The sequence below is a fragment of the Lutra lutra genome, chromosome 4 (assembly GCF_902655055.1).
Source record: "Lutra lutra chromosome 4, mLutLut1.2, whole genome shotgun sequence".
In the NCBI taxonomy this organism is placed as follows: Eukaryota; Metazoa; Chordata; class Mammalia; order Carnivora; family Mustelidae; genus Lutra; species Lutra lutra.
The window spans coordinates 63,050,907-63,074,096 of NC_062281.1; the positions used below are offsets into that span (position 1 = coordinate 63,050,907).

Consider the following 23,190-nt stretch of genomic DNA (forward strand, 5'->3'; position numbering starts at 1 on the left):
GAAACAAGGAGAGTGGGGGCTAAGAAGCTCTACCCCTGGGAGTGGGGAGAGGATTCCATCCAATATCACATCTACAGAAGTTGTAGAATACCAGTGAAGGCCATACCCCTAAAACCTATGTTCTCAGTGTCTGCATAAAACTGAGGCTTAATCAGAACATCAAAGAATGCTCTACTATCTCTCTTCTTATGCATCCAAGTAAAAATGACAGCGAAATATAGGTGAGAGAGTTTCAAAAAGACAGACTCTCTGGGGAATAGTGCAATAGATAAGACACAAAGCCAAGCAAAGAGACCACTATAACCTTAATATCATAACTGAAATTTTAAAATTTATGATCTAATCTCTTTCATGAACAATCCTAAATGTATATATGGTAAAATATATATGTATGTATGTATGTATATGAAAACTGAAGCCAGTATTGTGTAAATAGACAATTATATTATAACAAAACTGGTTACAGTTCAGGAATTCAAAGATAGCCTAACATTTGAAAATCAATCAATGTAATTTCTCATATTAAAAGAATAAAAGAAGAAAAAATATATAATTCTTGTATAGATGAAGAAAAGGAAATCTGATAAAATTCCAAACCTCTCAGCAAACTAAAATTAAAATAAAATTACCTTAATCTGATAAAGTATATCTACAAAAAAAATTGTAACAAGCATCACCTTTAATGGTGAAATGTTGGGGGCACCTGGGTGGCTCAGTGGGTTAAGCCTCTGCCTTCAGCTCAGGTCATGATCTCAGGGTCCTGGGATCGAGTCCCACATCGGGCTCTCTGCTCCGCAGGGAGCCTGCTTCCTCCTCTCTCTCTCTCTGCTTGCCTCTCTGTCCACTTGTGATCTCTCTCTGTCAAATAAATAAAATCTTAAAAAAAAATAAGGTGAAATGTTGGAAACCTCCTGAGATCTACATGAAAATAAGAAGACCCTCTAGCATCATTTAACAGTATATTTAAATCTTAACCAAAGCAAATAGGACAAGGTAAAGAAATGAAAGTTTGTATGGGAAAAAAGAAATAAAACTGTCATTATTTACAGATGATACCATTGCAGAAATAAAAAATCCCAGAGAAGTTACAAATTAATGGTCAGAGTTAAGTGGATTTAGCAAGACTCCTGGGCATAAGGGTAACACACACGCAAAAATGAACAACATAGATATATAAATATATCTACTATATTTATATATTACATATTATTTATATATCATATATTTATAATATTATATATTATATATTTATATATGTGTATATAAATTTATATATAAATGTTATATATAATTAAAATAAAAATGTTTAGTAATAGCAAAACATCAAATACCTAAGAACAAGTCTCATGAAAGATGAACAAATTCCTTCACAGGAAACTGTAAACTGTTACTGAAGGAAATTAAGAAAGACCTAAATAGGCCTGGATTTCTGGGAAGATGGTGGAAAAGAAAGACCCTAAGCTCCCCCCATCCCACAGACACACCTAGGTAACAGCCACATTAGTGCAACCAACCCAGAAAATACCCAAGGACTTGCAGAACGGATTTCTGCAGTTAATTGTAAAGAGGAAGCCACATAGCAAAGGGTAGGAGGGGTGGAGATGTGGTCAGAACCAAACTCATGGAGAGACTAACCACAAACAGGAGGGAGGGATACCACAAGCACAGAGAAGGGAGAGGAGCAGAATCTATGCCAGGCATCCCAGACATGGGGGACCTACACTGGGAAGATGAGTGCCTTAGCATTTTGCTTTAAAAATGAGTGGGTCTTAACTTCAGAATGTTTTACAATCAACAGGGCTTAACTCTGGGTACTTTAAAAATCAACAGTCTTCACTCTAGGAGAACCGGAGGGTGACAGGAAACTGAGTCCATGTCCTCAACAAAGCAGCATAACAAATAACCCTGCCAGAGATATGTATAGAAACAAAAGTTTTAAAAATGCCTGGGAGATATGAGAAGATTTATTTATTAATTTCAGAACATGTGCTGCAGGGGCTGGAACCTTTAGGAAACTTCTCCAAAAAAATGGAGTTATTAGCGTATCTCTTCCCTACCCCTAGCCTAGGTAGTGGAACACTTGCTGGAACCAGTATGAACACCCTCCACCTACCTTGTTAACACTGCATTATCTGTACTCACATTCTCCTGCAGATCCAACCACTTAGCAGGAGTGAGTCCCCCCCTAAAGGGGTTTCTGCCATGTCATATTCTATAAGCAGCCCCTTAGGGACAAGCACTACTCCAAAGAAACCCTTGTCCTGGAGAGAGGAAAGATAACCACACATACCAGTTCCACTGAAGTCCCAGAAGACAAACTGGGAGCAAACATATGATCTGACTGCTGGCCCTGCCCAACAACAAAAATCTCTCAGGGGGCAGCACAGAGAGAATATCTGTAGATTGGTGTGTGTGACCATGGCTAGAGCAAACAGGCTGATGGCAGGCATCTGATCTGACTGCTGATACCACTCAAATAAAGCCCACACAGCCCCAGACTAGCCCTTTAACAGCACAGAGACCAAACTCTGCCTGGTGAACCCACATGCAAAGTGGGCTACTGCAGCTGACTGAACTGAAGGCAAACAAGGTTCAGCCACAACACTGGGGTGCACACAACCCACATAGGGGAGATACCCCTGAAGCACCTGGTTCTGGTGAAGAGGAGACATTGCACTGCAAGGCAGCACAGGACTTCTTATTCATAAGGCCACTACTTTCAAGATCAGGAGACGTAGCTGACTTTCATAATAAGTAGAAATAAACATAGCATCTTAGACAAAATGAGGAGACAAAGGAATATATCTCAAATGAAAGAACAGGACAAAACCATAGCATAAAATTTAAATGAAATGAAGATAAGCAATATGCCTGATAAAGAATCCAAAGTAATGGTCATAAAGATACTTACTGGACTTGAGAAAAGAGTGAAGGATCTCAGTGAGACCTTCAACAAAGACATAGAAAATATAAAAAAGAACAAATCAGTGATAAAGGATTCAATTACTGAAATTAAAAATGCACTAGGGGGAATCAATAGTAGTTTAGAGGAAGCTGAAGACCTAGAAGACAGAGCTGAACAGCAAAAATAAAAAAGAATAATAAGAGGGCGCCTGGGTGGCTCAGTGGGTTGAGCCGCTGCCTTCGGCTCAGGTCATGATCGCAGAGTCCTGGGATGGAGTCCCGCGTCAGGCTCGCTGCTCAGCGGGAAGCCTGCTTCCCTTCCTCTCTCTCTGCCTGCCTCTCTGCCTACTTGTGATCTCTCTCTGTCAAATAAATAAATAAAATCTTTAAAAAAAAAGAAGAAGAATAAGAAATGAAAATAGGTTAGAGGAACTCAGTGACATCATCAAACATAGTAACATTCACATTATAGAGATCCCAGAAGAAGAGCGAGAAAAAGGGACAGAAAATTTATTTAAAAAAAAAAAAAAAAAACAAAAAACAGGGGCATCTGGGTGGCTCAGTGGGTTAAAGCCTCTGCCTTCGGCGTGGGTCGTGATCTCAGGGTCCTGGGATCAAGCCCCACACCGGGCTTTCTGCTCAGCAGGGAGCCTGCTTCTCCCTCTCTCTGCCTGCCTCTCTGCCTACTTGTGATCTATGTCAAATAAATAAAATCTTTTTTAAAAAAATTTTTAATTAAAAATTAAATTAAAAATTAAAAAAAAAAAAAACACAGCTGAAAACTTTCCTAATCCAGGGAAGGAAACAGTCATCCAAATCCAGGATGCACAGACAGCCCCCAATAAAATCAACCCAAAGAGGTCCACACAAAGACACATAATAATTAAAATGGCAAAAAGTAATGAAAGAATTTTTAAAGGAGTGAGAGAAAAGAAAATAGTTACAGAAATTTAGCAGAAATTTTGTAAGCCAGGAGAGAGTGGCATGATGTATTCAAAATGCTGAAAGGAAAAAAACCTATTAACTGAGAATACTCTATCCAGCAAGTCTATCATTAGGAATAGAAGAAAAGATAAAGAGTTTCCCAGACAAATAAAACCTAAAGTAGTTCATCAACACTAAACCAGTCTTACAAAAAACATTAAAGGGCATTCTTGGACTGGAAAGAAAAGGCTATTATCAGCAATAAGAAAATTATGGAAGGCAAAAATTTTATGGGTAAATACAAACATAATAAAAATAGTAGATATAAAACCAGTATGGAGGTTAAAGCACAAAAGCAGCAAAATCAATTATAGCTATAGAAATCAGTCAAGGGATTCACAAAATTAAAAGATGTAAAGTATGCTATCATATACCTGAAACATGATGGGGGAAAATATAATGCTTTTAGAATGGGTATGAAACTGGAAATAGTCACAAGAAAAAATCTGGAAAGAACACAAATACATGGAGGTTAAATAACATGCTACTAAACAATGAATAGGTCAACCAAAGAATCAAAGAGGAATAAAAAATACATAGCGACAAATAAAAATAAAAGTACAATGGTCTAAAAATTTTGGGATGCAGCAAAAGCTATTCCAAGAAGGAAGACTGTAACAATATAGGCCTACCTTAAGAAGCAAGAAAAATCTCAAATGAACAACCTAACTTTACACCTAAAGGACCTAGAAAAAGAAGAATAAACAAGACCAAAACCAGCGGAAAAAAAGAAATAATAGAGATTAGAACAGAAATAAATGAAATACAGACTCATAAAAACCAAGAGAACTGATCAATGAAACCAGAAGTTGGTTCTTTGAAAAGATCAACAAAATTGATAAACCAATAATCAAGAGAGGACTAAAATAAATAAAATCAGAAGCGAAGGAAGAGAGAAAACAACTGACACCATAGAAATACAAAGCATTATAAGATAATATTATGAAAAATTATATACAAAAAATTGGATAACCTAGAAGAAATTAATACATTCCTAGAAACATAGAACTTTCAAAAACTGAAACAGGAAGAAATAGAAAATTGAACAGACTGATTATTAGAAATGAAATTTAATCAGCAGCCAAAAAATTCCCAACAAACAAAACTCCAGGATGGAGATAGCTTGACAGGTGAATTCTATTAAACATTTAAAGAAGAGTTAATACCTATTATTCTCAAACTATTCCAAAAAATAGAAGAGGAAGGAAAACTTCCAAATTCCTTCTATGAGATCAGCATTACCCTGATACCAAAACCAGATAAAGACACTAAAAGAAAGGAAGAAAAATGAAAGAAAGAAAGAAAGAAAGAAAGAAAGAAAGAAAGAAAGAAAGAAAGAAAACAAGCAAAAGGAAAGAAAACTACAGGCCAGTATCTCCAATGAACATAAATCCAATGAACATAAAAAATCCACAACAAAATATTAGTAAACTGAATACAACAATACATTATAAGAAATAATTCACCACAATCAAGTGGTATTTATTTCAGGGATACAAGAGTTGGGTTTAATATTCACAAATCAGTCAATGTGATACATCACTTTAACAAAAGGAAGGATAAAAGCCATAGGATCATCTCAATAGATGCTGAAAAAGCATTTGACAAAGTACAACATCCATTCATAATAAAGACTCTCAACAAAGTAGGTTTAGATAGAACATACCTCAACATAATAAAGACCATATGTGAAAATCTCATAACTAACATCATACTTAATGGTAAAAAACTGAGAACATTTCTTCTAATTTCAGAAACAAGGATGTCAACTCTCACCACTTTTATTCAACATTGTACTGGAAGTCCTAGGCACAGGAATCAGACAACAAAAAGAAATGAAAAACATCCAAATTAGTAAAGAAGAAGTAAAATTGTCCACCATTTGCTGATGACATGATATTATATAGCAAAAACTCTAAAGACACGAACAAAAAATTACCAAAACTGAAAAACGAATTCAGTAAAGTCATAGGATACAAAATTAATATAGAGAAATTTGTTACATTTCTATACATTAATAATGAAGTAGCAGAATGGGAAATTAAGAAAACAATCCCACTTACAACTGCACCAAAAATAATAAAACACCTAGTAATAAATTTAAGCAAAGAGGTGAAAGATCTGTACTCTGAGAACTATAAAACATTGATGAAAGAAACTAAAGATGACACTAATAAATGGAAAGATATTCCATTCTCATGGATTAGAAGAATGAGTATTGTTAAAAAGTCCATACTACCCAAAACAATCTACAAGTTTAATGCAATCCCTATCAAAATACCAACATTTTTCATAAAACTAGAATAATACTAAAATTTGTATGCAACCACAAAAGACCCCAAATAACAAAAGCAATCTTAAGAAAAACAAAGCTGGAGTATCACAATCCCAGATTTCAAGATGCACTACAAAGCTGTAGTAATCAAAACAGTATGGTACTAGCACAAAAAATAGATACATAGATCAATGGAACAGAATAGAGAGTCCAGAAATAACCTCATACTTTTATGGTCAATTCATCTATGACAAAGGAAGCAAGAATATACAAAGGGAAAATGATAGTCTCTTCAATAAGTAGTGCTGGGGAAACTGGGCAGCTATAGGCAAAAAGTGAAACTGGACCACTTTCTTACACTACATGCAAAAATAAACGTAAAATGGATTAAAGACCCACACGTGAGACCTGAAAGCATGAGTCCTAGAAGAAAACATAACTTCTTTGACATCAGCCATAGAAACATTTTCTCTAGATATGTCTCCTCTAGCAAGGAAAAAAAAAGTAAAATTAAACTATTAGGACTACACCAAAATAAAGCTTTTGCACGGTGAAGGAAAAATACCAAAAAAAACAAAAAGACTATCTACTGGATGGGAGAAGATGTGGGCAAATGATATATACAATTAAAGTTAACATCCAAAATATAAATAACTTACACAACTCAAAATGGTAAAGATAAAAATAAACAAATAATAAAAAGTATTTTAAGAAATAATTCATAAAATAAATAAATAAATAACCAGAATATTTATTTATCTGCACAGGTCTTGTGCAGAAGACCTGAAAGGATATTTCTCCAAAAATGATACACAGATGGTCGACAGACATCTGAAAAGATGCTCAATATCACTAATCATCAGGGAAATGCAAATTGAAAGCACAATGAGATATTAATTTATGCTTGTCAGAATAGCTAAAATTTAAAAAAAGAAAACACAAGAAATAAGTGTTGGTAAGGATGTAGAGAGAAAGGAACCTTCATACATGATTGGTGTGAATGCAAACTGGTGCATCACCACAGCAAATAGTATAAATATTTTTCAAAAACTTAAACATAGAATTACCATATGATCAAGTAAATTCTACTATCTAGTATTTACTCGAAGAAAACAATAAGACTAATAAAAAAAGTTATATGGACCCCTATGTTTATTGCAACATTATTTACATTAGCCAAGGTGTGGAAGCAACACAGGTGCCTATCCATAGATGAAAGGATGAATAAGATGTGATTTATTTGTACAAATATATAATGGAATATTACTCAGCTATAAAAATGAATGAGATCATGCCATTTACAACAAGGTGGATGGAGCTACAGTGTATAATGCTCAGGAAAACAAGTCAGTCTGAGAAAGACAAATACCATATGATTTCCCTCATATATGGAATTTTAAGAAACAAAAATGAAAAAAAAGAGAGAACAAACAAAAAACAGACTTAATTATGGAGAACAAACTGGTGTTTGCCAGAGGGCAGGTGGGTGAGAGGATAAGTGAAAGAAATAAAGGGGGTTAAGAGTGCATTCATCTTGCTGAGCCTTGAGAAATGTGTAGGTTTGTTGAATCATTATACTCTGTACCTGAAACTAATGCAACTCTGAAAGTTAATTATACTTGAATTAAAAAAGAAAAGAAAAGAAAGAGAAGGGGGGGGAAGGAGGGAGGATGGAAGGAAAGCAAGAAAAAAAAATATCTAAATAAATTGAAGGATATATCCTGTTCATGGATTGGAAGTCTCAATGCTATAAAAAAGGTTAGTTAACAAATTTATCTATTAAATGATTACAATGCCAATTCAAAATCCAACAAGATATTTTGTGGAAATGATTCTAAAATTTTTATAGAAATTCCAAAAGCCAAGGATAACCAAGATAATCTTGAAGAAGGAAAATGATGTTGGAGGATTTATACTATCATATATCAAGGCTTATTATAAAGCTACAATAATTAAAATAGAGTCAATTTTTAAGCCTACACTACTTGGTATTCCCAGGCAGTCTCCCATCCATGCTCAAAAAATAAATCAAGGGAACAGAATAAAGAATACAGATAAAGCTCATAACTATGTAATCATTTGATTTGTCTAAAATGGTGCTGTGGTGCAATAGAGAATGGATGGTGAATGATGCTAAATCAATTAAATATTCATTTAAAAACAAATGAGTATCCCTACTTCACACTATACAGAAAAACCAATTCTAAATGGAATGTAGAATAGTGTAAAAGGCAATAAAAATCAGTCTTTTAAAAGGTAATACTAGAAAATACCTTCATGTCCTCAAGACAGGAAAACACTTTTAATATTAGTTACAGAAACGTTAACCATGAGAGAAAAGACTTATAAATTTGACTTAATTGAAATTAGGGAGTTCTTTTTATTAAAAGACACCATTAAGAGAGTAAAAAGGCAAGCTAGTAAACGAGAGAAGACATTTATAATACATGTATCCAATCAAAGGTAGATATTCCTAATATAGAAAGAGTTCCTACAAATCAGTAGAAGCAAAACAGACTATCCAACAGAAAGTGGGCAAAAGATTTGTGTAATCCACTTTACAAAACAGGATATCTAAATGGCCAATAAACCTCATAAGTCAAAAGGGAAACAAAAATTAAAGCCACAATGAGATACCAACCGAACAGATACCACCCACCAGATCTTAAAATTAAAAACTGACAATGTAGGGGCACCTAGGTGGCTCAGTAGTTTAAGTGTCTGACTTTTGATTTTGGCTCAGCTCATGATTTCAGGGTTGTGAGATCAAGCCCCGCATCAGGCTCTACATTAGGCATGAAGTCTGCTTAAGATTCTCTGTCCACCTCTTTCTGCCTCTCCCCACACTCCTCCATCTCACTCACTTAAAAAAAAAAAAAAAAAGGCTGACAATGTAAATATTAACGAGTATCCAAAACAACTGGAATTTATATATATTACTAATAGAAGTATAAATTGGTATAGCCACTTTGAAAAATTGTCAATATCTACTAAAACTAAATACATGTATATTCTATGATTCAGTACTTCTACTGCCTTGTATATGTCAACAAAAATATGTACATATGATCACCAAAATATGTTGTTAAATGTCAGAGTGTAATAGTTTCCGAAAACTGAAAACAACTCATGTGTCTACCAACAGCATAATAAATTATAGTGTACTGATACAATTAATACTATCAGCTATGAAACTACTATTATATACAACATAGATAAAATTCAAAAATAATGATGAATGTCAGAAAACAGACATAAGAGAATATGTAGAATAAAAGAATGCATACTATATGATACCATCTATATACAGTTCCAAAATAAGCAAAATAGCCCATGGTTTTAGAAGTCAAAGTTTGTGGAGGAGAAAAACTTGGGACTAGGGATGACCCTATGTAGAAGATTTGGGGGCTGGTAATATTTTTTTTCTTGATCTTTCTTTCATGATCTGACAAGAGGTATATCACTTTGTAACAATTCATTGAGTTGTGTCTTTGTTATTAGTGTTCTTTCATGTATGTTGAACTCAATGAAAAGTGCAAAAAAATAGTATGAAAAAAGATTCTATGACCCCTTCTATCTGTAGTTAATAGTTTTTTAATTACTGGAAATTTTTCTCTCCTACATTTTTCTTTATCATAAATTCCATGTCATTTTTCTTCTTCTAAAATATGTGTTATTATTATGCATTGTTATACAAATCTATTAGGTATATTATTATATATCAGATTTCTAATCCACTTCAGTGATGTTCTTACTTCTAATAATTACCAATTGCAGCTGACCTTAATATGTATTTTGTTTTTCCCTCTACTCTCTGAGATTTTCTTTTTTTTTAAGATTTTATTTATTTAGAGAGAGAGACAGAGACAGATCATGAGAGGGGGAAGGGTAGAGGGAGAGAGAGAGAATCCTGAGCAGACTGCACACAGCCCAGAGCCCCACAAGGGGCTTTATCTCATCACCTTGAATTCATTACCCAAACCTAAATCAAGAGACGGAGGTTTAAACAACTGAGCCACTCAGGTGCCCCAGAAGGTTTTCAACATTTGAAAAGTTGTTTCTTGAAGACCATTGGTTCTCAACTGAAAAACAAAAATGTACATAAACATCACATGAGAAACTTGATTAAAATGCGTGCTTCTTGTTCACAGCAAAAATTCTGGCTCAGTGGACTTGGGATAGATATTGGGAATGTTCATTTTCACAGACACCTCAACTGGTTGTAATGTAATTGATCTTCTATCACTCTTAAGAAAACACTCATGATACATTCATTTTGGTGATTTTTAATTTTCCATGAGTTCTTACTTTTTGTGTGTGCACTACAAACCTTTCCACTGATCTGTATTATTTTGGGACAGTGGAGTGAGAAGTCAGGGCAAGAACGGTATTCTTTGTTACTTGCATTTAATTGCTTAATCTTTTTTGTTTAATTATTTTGTCATGTCAGAAGATATAGTAGATTTTTTAAGGTATTAAAAGGAAAGAATTAGTGAAATTTTCTTGGCTTCTGTGATACTACTTAACTCTTAAGTCAATTCTTAGTTTCCCTTTCAGGTTCTCATCCCCCACCCCTCTTTTTAGCCCATTTTCTCTCCATATTCTGTTCATTTTCCCTGGGTGATCTCATTTATGCCTGTGGTTTCAACTACCATTAATATGATGACAATCTCTAATTTTTTTAGTCTGAGCTCCAAACAAGAATATCCAATTACGGGCACCTGGGTGGTTCAGTTGGTTAAGCGGCTGCCTTCAGCTCAGGTCATGATCCTGGAGTCCCGGAATCGAGTCCTGGGATCGAGTCCCACATCCAGCTCCCAGCTCTTTGGGGAGTCTGCTTCTCCCTCTGACATTCTCCCCTCTCATGCTCTCTCTCTCTCAAATAAATAAATAAATCTTTAAAAAAAAAGAAAGAATATCCAATTGCCTGTTGAAAATGTTCATTAAATTAGTCCTCGAGAGGGCCACCTGGGTGACTCAGTTGGTTAAGTGTCTGCCTTCAGCTCGGGTCATGAACCCAGGCCCCTGGGATGGAGTCCCGTGTCAGGCTCCTCGCTTAGCAGAGAATCTGCTTCTCCCTCTCCCTCTGCCACCCACCCTGCTTGTGCACTCACTCTCTTGCTCTCTCTATTAAATAATATAAATAAAATCTTTTAAAAATTTTATTCCTTGAGAACCCAGATTCAAGATGTCAAAAACCAAACTCCTTAACTTTTACCCCAAGTCTATTCTTCCTCCAATATTTCCTATCTCCATGAATTACTATAACAAGTCACCCATGGCAGACAACTGATTCCATTCCTTTCAGTGTCCACATCCAGAAGACTTTTAAATCCTATTGATTGCATGCCCATATTATCTCAAGATTCTGCCCCTCCTTCTATCCTCATCAGAGCCACCTTGGTCTAGTCTTCATATAGTGTGGCTGTAGGTCTTCTCCCTTCCTTTAGTCTTGCCATTTGCATATTCATATTTCACACTGCTTCCAGTAATCTTATAAAAGCACAAGTTACAAGCACCATCATTCTGAACCATATACAATTTTCTTTCTGCCTCTTCTAACATATATGTTTTCCCATGTGCTGCTCACTTGTCTTGAAAATGCTTTTCCTCTATCCAAGTGTCTTACTAATTCACACCCATCTTTCAATTGTTGACCTAGGTATCAACTCCTCCTTCAGGCTTCCCTGGCCTCTGATGTAGATGCTAGCCCCCTGCATGCCCCTACTCTTTCATATATATCTTCACTTCTCTCATAGCATTTATCTCACTGTGTGGTCACCATTGGTCTATTTTCTGTCTTCACTAAAATTTTCTAACTTTACTCAAGTCTCTACCTTTAAAAATCTTCCCTTGCTATCCTACCTAAAACAGCACTCCCTGAACTTATCACTTTCTCTTCTTTTACTCTGCTTTACTTTTTCTCATGGTATTAAAACCACCCAAAAAAGTATGATCTATCCATTTGTTCATATTTAGTTTCAGATTTCCCACATATGATATATACTCCACGACAGCAATGTGTCTTATTTCACCATTGTATTTCAATAACCTAGAAGAGTCCCTAACACATAAGTCTTAGATAAATATGTGATAGACAAACAAAAGTATGTGTCCTTTGTATGTAAAATTTCCAACTTTTACATCATTGTATCCTCAGCACTCAGAACTAGTGTTATTGGCACAATGTATATATCTAATAAACATGTGATGAATTAACAGAGATGGCCCTAATAACTCCTCTACCAAAAAGATATGTTAAATATGTATTATCTCATATATGAGGTGTGTGTGGTATGTTTGTAAGTTATGTAAAAAAGGGATGTGTTGAAAATTACTTAATACCAAGAAAAACAAACTTGTATTAGGAAATAAATAATGATGACTAGCACATTTGTTTAAAAATCAGGTAATTTGGGCTTTAGGTAGGCACAATTCTAAAGATGTCCCTCAAGATTCTCATTCCCTGGCTATTCAATCACATACTATTCAAGGCACTGCTGTGAAAAGACACTGCAGATGTTACTTCAAGAAGCAAGAAAAATGTCAAATAAACAACCTAACCTTATACAAGAAAAAAAAAAGCTAGAAAAAGAATAACAAATGAAGGCTAAAGCTAGCAAAAGGAAAAAAATAATAAAGATCAGCACAGAAATAAGTGATATAGAAACTAAAAAACAACATAACAGATTGAGGAAACCAGGAGCTGGTTCTTTGAAAAAAATAATAAAATTAATAAACTTCTAACCAGACTTATCAAAAAGAAAAGAGAAAGTACCTAAATAAATGAAGTCACAAATGAGAGAGGAGAAATAACAACCAATGCCACAGAAATATAAACTGTGAAAATATAAAATATGAAAACTATATGCCAACATATTGCACTTAGACAACCTGGAAGAAATGGACAAATTCTTTTTTTTTTAAGATTTTTTATTTATTTATTTTACAGACAGAGATCACAAGTAGGCAGAGAGGCAGGCAGAGAGAGGAGGAAGCGGGCTCCCCGCGGAGCAGAGAGCCCGATGCGGGGCTCGATCCCAGGACCCTGAGATCATGACCTGAGCCGAAGGCAGAGGCTTTAACCCACTGAGCCACCCAGGTGCCCCAAAATGGACAAATTCTTAAACATGTGTACACTACCAAAACTGAAACAGGAAGAAATAGAAATCTTGAACAGACCAATAACCACCAAAGAAATTGAATCAGTAATCAAAAAATTCCCAAAAAACGTAAGTCCAAGGCCAGATAGCTTCACAGATGAAGTCTACCAAACATTTAAAGCTAACTATTCTTCTCAACTATTCCAAAAAACAGAAAAGGAAGGAAAACTTCCAAATTTATTCTGAGGCCTGAATTAGCCTGATACCAAAACCAGATAAAGACTCTACCAAGAATGAGAACTATAAGCCAATATCCCTGATAAACATGGATGCAAAAACTATCAATAAAATACTAGTAAACCAAATCTAACAATACATTTAAAAAAAATCACTCACCACAACAGGCGGGATTTATTCCTGGATTGCAAAAAGCAGTTCAATATTTACAAATCAATCAATGTGATATATACCATATTACTAAAAGAAAGTGTTAAGAACCATATGATCATTTCAATAGATGCAGAGAAAATTTAACAAAATACAATATCATTATGATAGAAACCCTTAACAAAGTAGGTTTAGAAGGAATATACCTCAACATAATATAGGCCAGCTATGAAGAGCCCACAGCAAATATCATCCTAAATGGTCAAAAACTGAGAGCTTTTCCTCTACAATCAGGAACAAGACAGGGATGTCCAATCCCACCACTGTTATTTAACATAGTATTTAGTGTAAGTACTAACTTCAGCAATCACACAACGAAAAGAAATAAAAGGCATCCAAATGGTTAAGAAAGAAGCCAAATTTTCACTCTTTGTAGAAGACATGATACGCTATGTAAAATCCAAAAACAACAAGAAGCTGCTAGAACTGATAAATTCAGTAAAGGCTCAGGATTCAAAATCAACGTACAGAAATCTGTTGAATTTTTGTACAACATAATGAAGAAGCAGAAAGAATTAAGAAAACAATCCTATTTATAATTGCACCAAAAGCAATAAGATACCTAGGAATAAACCTAACCAAAGAGGTGAGAAAAATGTACTCTAAAAACTATAAAATATTGATGATAGAAATTGAAGATGACACAAAGAGATGGAAAGATATTCCATGCTCATGAATTGGAAAAACAAATATTGTTAAAATGTCTTTACTACCCAAAGCAGTCTACAGATTTAATGCAATCCCTATCAAAATATGAACAGCATTTTTTACACACCTAGAACAAGCAATCCTGAAGTTTGTTTGGAACCACAAAAGATCTCAAATAGTCAAAGCAAACTTGAGAAAGAACAACAAGACTGGAGGTATCACAATCCTAGATTTCAAGATATACTACAAAGCTGTAGTAATCAAAACAGTATGATACTAACACAAAGGTAAACACACAGATCAACAGAACAGAACAGAAAACCCAGAAATGAACCCATGACTATATGGTCAATTAACCTCCAACATAGCATGGAAGAGTACACAATAGGAAAAAGGCAATCTCGTCAACAAATGGTGTTGGAAAACCTGGACAGAAACATGCAAAAGAGGGGCGCCTGGGTAGCTCAGTGGGTTAAGCCTCTGCCTTCGGCTCAGGTCGTGGTCTCAGGGTCCTGGGATCGAGCCCCGCATCGGGCTCTCTGCTCAGCAGGGAGCCTGCTTCCTCCTCTCTCTCTGCCTGCCTCTCTGCCTGCTTGTGATCTCTGTCAAATAAATAAATAAAAATCTTAAAAAAAAAAACACGCAAAAGAATGAAACTGGACCAAACACAAAACACAAAACACTTTCTTACACTAAAGACAAATTAGAAATTTACACCAAACACAAAAAGAAATTTAAAATGGATTAAAGATCTGAACGAACCCATAAAAATCCTAGAACAGAACACAGGCAGTAACCACTTTGATATGGGCCATAGCAAATTCCTTCTAGATATAAGAGGCAAGGGAGGCAAGGGAAACAAAAGCAAAAATGAACTATTGGGACGTTTAGGTGTGATTGGTGAAGGAAAGAAAGATTATATGGATTTAAAAACACGGATTTTAGGGGGCGCCTGGGTGGCTCAGTTGGTTAAGCAACTGCCTTCGGCTCAGGTCATGATCCTGGAGTCCTCGGATCGAGTCCCACATCGGGCTCCCAGCTCCATGGGGAGTCTGCTTCTCCCTCTGACTTCCCCTCTCATGCTCTCTCTCTGTCTCTCAAATAAATAAAAAATTAAAAAAAAAAAAAACACGGATTTTAGGATTGTTATTATTATGAACTCCTTGAAGGCAATGAATTAAATCTTTCCATAACCCCAGTACCTAGTATTAAACCTGATGCCATAAAAATATTCAGTAACAGTTTACTGTATAAATGCATGACTAAGTACTCCTCATTGAAGCAGTCTCCATACAAGGTACTTGAGAAATAGTTTATGTTCATTTCAGTGCCACAGAAAACTTTTGAAAAATGGGCCTCATCTACTTGCACCAAAATGTAGGTTTCACTTTGACTGGACCTCTACAGATTAATAATGTTACAAAAAATTAAGAGAAAATTATAAATAAATTACAAGACAATTGCCATTAAAAGTCAATTTTTAGTTACTCAATTTTCTGAAATAATAGCTTCCTTTTAACTCTGGCAGAAATTATTTTATAAATCTATTTTTAGCATTTAAGCTAATTCAAATAGTCAAATAAAATGAGGTTATATCAGAATATTATATTTTTGGCTAAGGGTCTGCAAAACTTACAAAGCAAAGAATAAATATGATGTAATATTTTAAATAAGTGATAAAGATCAAAACAGACTTAAGTTAGAGGTCATGTTTATGTATAAGAAAAAGCAACAATCATTCACAAATTATTATTGTGGTGCCTAAAGTAGATCTAGATATCAATCATAGACAAGTAACTATTTCTATACTGTACAAGAATTGACACTAATGAGATTATGTCCCCCTCCCAACTCTGCTATGCTCATCAATATTTTCTACCTTTCTTCAGGGTACACATGCTGTTGTGGAGACAAGAAGAGAAAGAGAAGGTGGAGAAAAATGGGAGGAATTCTCCATATATGGGTACATTACTCTATAGAAAATCCTTAGTCATGGCAATGGGTATGGTGTCAGCCTAGACTGCCATAAAGGCATATCTGATTTTGGAAAAGCAATGTAAAATAAGAAATGTAATCTATTCTATTACTATTAATGGTTTTTAACTGCTTCAACTTTTATACAAAACAGCATGATGACAATGCTTTGATCAAAGATCTAAGATGGCTGACTTCTTGAAAAAGCATTTGAGTACACAGAGATTGGCCAGAGATGAAACAGTCTGTGGAACTCCAACTAGAAACCTTATAGGTTTCAGGCAGGCAGAGCATAGTGACTTTGATGGGAAATGGTGACTGAAATGTGTTAGCATGCTTCACATCTCAGTTTTTAAATGTTGCACATGATTCTGACAAAGGCAAAGCTGTTAAGACAACAGATCATCAGTTGTTTAGGTTCAAAATGGGGAAAGGGTTGACAACCAAGGGACAGCACAGGGAAACTTGAGGTGGGTGACAGAACTACATCTTGATCATATTGGTGGTTATGCAAATTATACATTTGTCAAACTCTTTGAGCTGTGCACCAAAAAGAGCTCATTTTATTGTATGTAAAACTTTTAAAATATTAATAGTTAATCGTTTTTAGAATAAACTGGGTTGACATATGGAACTGACAAGAAGATAAGACTTGGTTAGATCAGTAGTAACTTCCTAATATTACATAAAGATAATCCATGTTGTTTTCAAATTGTTAACTCAAAGCTCTAACTGTCAAATGAAATGCACTCTTTTTGATTAAATGTACAAATGAAAGCTAAATAGGACCCTTAGAAGAAGTAAAAATTAAGAATACTTGACCCAGAGAATATATAAGGTAAAAGAAAAACCAGGTAATATCAAAATTAAGTATACAAAAGGAAGCAAGTTTTGAAGACAATTTTGATGGCAAAAGTAATCAAACAAAAAAAATCTTTGTTATAAAAAGTTAACTAAGAAATGCAGTTCTGTTGGAGGCTGAGACTTCAGTTTCAGTTAAGAATATTTAATGCAGGGGTGCCTGGGTGGCTCAGTGGATTAAGCCTCTGCCTTCGGCTCGGGTCATGATCTCAGAGTCCGGGATCGAGCCCCGAGTCGGGTTCTCTGCTCGGCAGGGAGCCTGCTTTCTCCCTCTCTCTGCCTGTCTCTCTGCCTACTTGTGATCTCTGTCAAATAAATGAATAAAATCTTAAAAAAAAAAAAAGAATATTTAATGCCAAGATTCTGCAATCACTCAAAAAGTCTAAGGTAAATAAACCAACCTACTGTATGTAAATTTTAAAGTAAGAAATGTTAAATACTGTATACTTATAAATCTAATATCTTAGAAAACTTTCTAAGTTTTCTTACATTCATCAGAGAAAGGGATATACCCTTTATATAGACACCACTACAGAAAATCATTCTCCCCATTTCTCCTGAGCCAACATTTCAGAAGGAACCAAAAAGGATAAACAACCCATCTTCTCTACTTTCCTCAATTCACCATTCAAGGTTAATGGTAGATAATTTATATAGATAAGTGTTTACTTTTCAACCAATGGCTTGTGTAGCCAATATTCACTAACAATCAAGTAGGTTCAGAAATCACCTTAGGTCAGCAAATGGAGAGAGCAGCATGGCCTTGAGAATACACCCCACCAGTGTCCCTTCTTTTAGTCCCAGAAATGAAAGGTTACTACATGCATGCACAGAAGTCAATGGGATTTTTTTTTTCATCTCATTTTGTCAGTCCTCATGGGATATTCTATAAAGTTTAATAACATGCTCAAGTCTGGGAATCACATAATCAAGTTCTTTCTATTCCAGAATTATACTTAGACCTGTCAGACAGGTAGGAAAACTCCACTGAAGGGTGCATGAGCCAAGTATGCTGCATGTTGGGGTTTCTTTTTAATACACCATTTTTTGCATTGGCTGCCAATGGTGAAGAATGTAGACTAAATAAAATCATAAATAAACCAGAGGAAGGTCTGAGTGACTTTATTTAAAATCTGGGTGCGGCTGAGGGTGGGGAGGAACTGACCCTTCTAACTAAACACAAACCCCAAGCAGTTATCAGAAAAAGGCACACAGTGGTTTTATTGTTCTTATGAAAGAATGTTCACCTTGGACCATTATACAAAGAAATGTAAATTAAAACAAGATAGCTTTTTCACTTATCAAACCGCAAACATTTTTAAGTTTCTAGTTGAGCATGACTGTGCAGAAATGGGCATTCTCCAACTGTTTGTCAAGGTGAAGGTATTCCCTAACTAGCAATTTACCTTACAGATATACTCTCAAAAATATTCCAAAACACATGTATAAAAGGTTGTCTCATTTTTGTTAATAATAAAAAATATATAATCAACTTCTTAAATAAACTATGACACATTTATAAACTGGAGTATTCTGTCACTTTAAAATAAACAAGCAAATCGGTATGTGTTGATATAGAAGCATCTGCAAGATGTAAATTTTTAGAAATCAAAGATGACAACTCCAGCCAAAATGGAGTAACTCTACTACAGCTCTCTCTCCCACTAGTGTAACTAAAAACTCTATGCAAATTAAAAAGCAACTACAAGGGAACTGTGAAAAATTATACAAGGGAACCAAGGCTTAAAGAATGATCTATAATAGGAGTAAGTTTTGCCATCTTATTTCCTCCTTTATCATCCAGCTTTGACCCAAGAGTGACCCCCCAATGCAAAACTGAGCATGGATACAGACAGCAACACCTCTGAGAAAACCTCTTTCTGGGGAGAAGACTGGGAAAAGGGATCACAGTGAGTTGAAGAGTATGAGAGACACCCATTTATTCTTACTTGTTGTTCTCTTGTTTTATGTCATTAAACTCCCTGGAGGAGAGAAGAAAGAGATTGATGCAGAAAGAAAAATTTGAAGAAATTTGTTGAAAGCCATAAATTTAGAGATTCATGAAACTCAGCAGACCCTAAACAGCATAAACTCAAAGAAAAGTGTGCACAAATAGCAACCAAGTAACTGTATGACAAAGATAAATTTTAAAATCTTGAAAGCAGCCACAGAAAAATGATATATAACATATAGGAGAACAAAATTTTGACTGCAGAATTCTCATTAAAAGACAAAGAAGCTAAGACATCTTTAAAGCTAGGACATCTTAAAGCATAGAAAGAAAAGAACTGTTGAGTTCTACATCCAGCAAAAATACCCTTCACGAATGATGACAAAATAAGGACATTCTCAGCTAAAGAAAAAATAAGATAATCTAAAACAATAACAACTTTAAAAGGATAGAAATCTTACAAAGTATGTTTTTGAACTATAATTAACTAGATATTAAACTAGATAATCTAAACAGAAATAGGGATTCCTGGGTGGCTCAGTCAGTTAAGCATCTGCCTTCAGCTCAGGTTGTGATCCCAGGGTCCTAGGATTAGAGCCCTGCATTGGAGTCCTTACTTAGTGGGGAGCCTGCTTATTCCTCTGCCTGGGGCTCCCCCTGGTTGTTACCCCCCACCCCCGACAAATGAGTAAATAGGATTTTTAATTTAAAAAAACAGAAAATCCCCAATTTGTAAAATGTAGACAACATACTTCTAAATAAACCATGGGTGAAAGAGGAAGTCTCAGGGGAAATTAGAAAATATTTTGACTGAATGAAAATGAAAAGATAAAATATCAAAACTTATAGCATGCAGCTAAGAGTTCTTAAAGGGATATTTATAACATTGAATCTTATGTTAGAAAAGAAAACGTCTCAGGGTACCTGGGTGGTCTAGTTGGTTAAGCATCTGCCTTCTGTTCAGGTCTTGATCCTGGGGTCCCAGGATTGAGCCTGCTCCCAGCAGAGGGGGGACCTGCATCTCGCTCTCCCTCTGCCTGCCGCTCTGCCAAATAAATAAAGTCTTTGAAAAGAAAGAAATAAAAAGGTCTCGATAATGAAAGTGGAAAAGGAAGAAAAAAGTAAACCCAAACCAAATAGAGACTAGGAAAAGCCAAATCTGAGAACAGAAATCAACAAAATTTTAATAAGAAATATGATGAAACTAAAATATGGTTCTTTGAAAAGATCAATAATATTTGTAAACCTCTAGACAGACTGACCAAGAAAAAAGAGAAGATATAAATCACCAGTAGCAGGCATAAGAGATCCTACAGACATTAAAAGGATAATAAGGAAATACAACAAACAATTCTATGCTAATGATTTCAAGAACTTAAATCAAATGGGCCAGGACTTAAATGAACAGAACTCACTGAAAAAGAAATAAATAACCTGAATATTCTTATATTATTAAAGAAATTGAAAACCTTCCCACAAAGAAAACTCCTGGCCCAGATGGTTTCACTGGAGATTTCTACCTAACATATTTATCAAACATTTCTAGGAAAAAATATCAATTTTATGCTATCTCTTCCAGAAAATGAATTGAGAAAACACTTTCCAACTTATTTTATGAGTTGGCATCACAATAGTACCAAAACTAGAAATAAGACATTATAAGAAACTACAGACCAATATCCATGTGACCACAAATGCCTAAATCATCAATAAAATTCTAGCAAATTATATTCAGCAACATATAAAAATATAATACATTATAAGCAAACTGGGGTTTATCCAAGGAATATAAAACTGATTCAATATTTAAAATCAATCAATGTAATTCATTATTAAGAATTTTTTTAAACATAGATAATCTCAATGAAAAAAGGAAGACTTTTACAGGCGTCAACATCCACTCATGATAAAAATTCTCTGCAAAGTGGGAACAGAAGAGAATGTCCTCTACCTGATAAAGGACATCTACAAAAAATCTGTAGCTAACATAATACTTACCCAAGTTTTAATCCAAATTATCCAAGTCTTAATTATCTAGTCTGTAAAATGAGGATATAAATATTTGCCTCCTGGATTTATTATGAAAGTTAAAGTTATTAGCATAGTACATTAAGAATGGTGAAAATAGGGATGCCTGGGTGGCTCAGTCAGTTAAGCTGCTGCTTTCAGCTCAGGTCATGATCCCAGAGTCCTGGAATCGAGTCCCGCATGAGGTTCCTTGCTTGGCAGGGAGCCTGTTTCTCTCTCTACCTCTGCCTGCCACTCTGCCTGCTTGTGAGCTCACTCTCTCTCTCTCTCTCTCTCTCTGACATTTAAATAAATAAATAAAATCTTTTAAAAAATGGTGAAACTTTCCAGCTGGAACCACAGAGGATGCAGAAAAGAAGAAAAAGAGGGTTTCTATGGTGCCAGAAATCCTTAAGAAAAAAGCAAAGAAATTTCTCTGAGTTGAAGATCAAATGCCTGAGAAAGAAGTTTGCTCAAAAAATGCTGGAAAAGCAAGGAGAGGGGCACCTGGGTGGCTCCATTGTTAAGCGTCTCTCTTCGGCTCAGGTCATGGTCCTGGGGTCCTGGGATATAGCCCCACATTGGGCTTCCGGCTCATCAGGAAGCCTGTTTCACCCTCACAATCCCCGTGCTTGTGTTCTCTCTCTCGCTGTCTCTCTCTCTCTGTCAAATAAATAAACAAAATCTTAAAAAAAAGAAGAAAGAAAGAGAGAGAGAAAGAAAAGGAGAAAAAAAGAAAAGAAAAGCAAGGAGAAAACTTATTTATCAAAAAGCTAAGCATTACCACAAAGAATATAGGCAGATGTAGAGAACTGAGATTCGAAGGGTCAGGATGGCAAGAAAAGTTGGCAACTCCTATGTACCTGCAGAACCCATATTGGTGCTTGTCATCAGGATCAGAGGTAGCAGTGGTGTGAGCCCAAAGGTTCCAGAGGTGTTGCAGCTTCTTCAATGGCACCTTTGTTAAGCTCAACAAAGCTTCAGTTAAACTGCTAAGGACTGTGGAACCATATATAGCATGGGGGGGGACCCACCCCTGAAGCGGTAAATGAATTGATCTAAGAGTGTGGTGAAGGCAAAAATCAACGAGTGAATTGCCCTGACAGGTGACACAGTGATTGCTCAATATCTTGGTAAGTATGGCATCATCTGCATGAAGATCTGATTCAGCAGATCTGTACTGTTGGAAAATGTTTCAAAGAAGCAAACAACTTTTTATTGCCCTTCAAGTTATCTTCTCCTCAAAAGGGAATGAAGGAAAAAGACCACCCATTTTATAGAAGGTAGACATGCTGGTAACAGGGAAGACCAGATCAATAGGCATATTAGAAGGATGAACTAAAGTATCTACCGTGATATTTTTATAATCCGGTCATTTAATAAATGACTACTTTCATACTGAAAAAAATGGTGAAAATAATAATTATTATATATGCAATAATAATAAAATTTATATTCATCATATATCAATTCTGCATTATTGGTAGGAATGCTGCATAGTCCAGGACTCAGAATATCTGCAGTATTACCACACACTACACACACACACACACACACACACACACACACACACACACACACACAGAGCACACATTGTAAAAAGCACAAGATAATTTTTGAAAAGTCAAACAAATAGGAAATAAAACTGGAAAAGGGAAAAAATACCCTATGACTGATCATTCTTTATGATAATAAACACTAACAGTCACTTCCTAAAATCAACTCCATTGAAAAACAAAATGGAAAACATCACAATGAATTTGAGACAAATTCTGCTGACAAAGTTGTCCCTGTAAGACAATCCAATGCAAGACATAGTTTCAGACTCACGAAATCAAAGTTTCCTAGTGAAGTTGTTACTCATGGCTTTTCTTAAATCACAGTTCTCATTCCTGAAAGTTCCAAGCAGTCTTCTGGAATTTGTGTCACTTAAAGAATTTCTTTCTTTTAGGGAGTTTTTATAGTAAGGTTGTCCAGATTACTTCAAAGCAGAAATTTTTATTGATATAAACTAGAGACCATTTTTCATGCTGGAG

General features: G+C 35.2%; 1 pseudogene; it reads left to right on the plus strand.

The window, feature by feature from the left end:
• The first annotated feature begins 21,986 nt into the window (after positions 1-21,986).
• On the plus strand, positions 21,987-22,496 carry LOC125097267 (60S ribosomal protein L7-like; annotated as a pseudogene).
• The last annotated feature ends 694 nt before the right edge of the window (positions 22,497-23,190 follow it).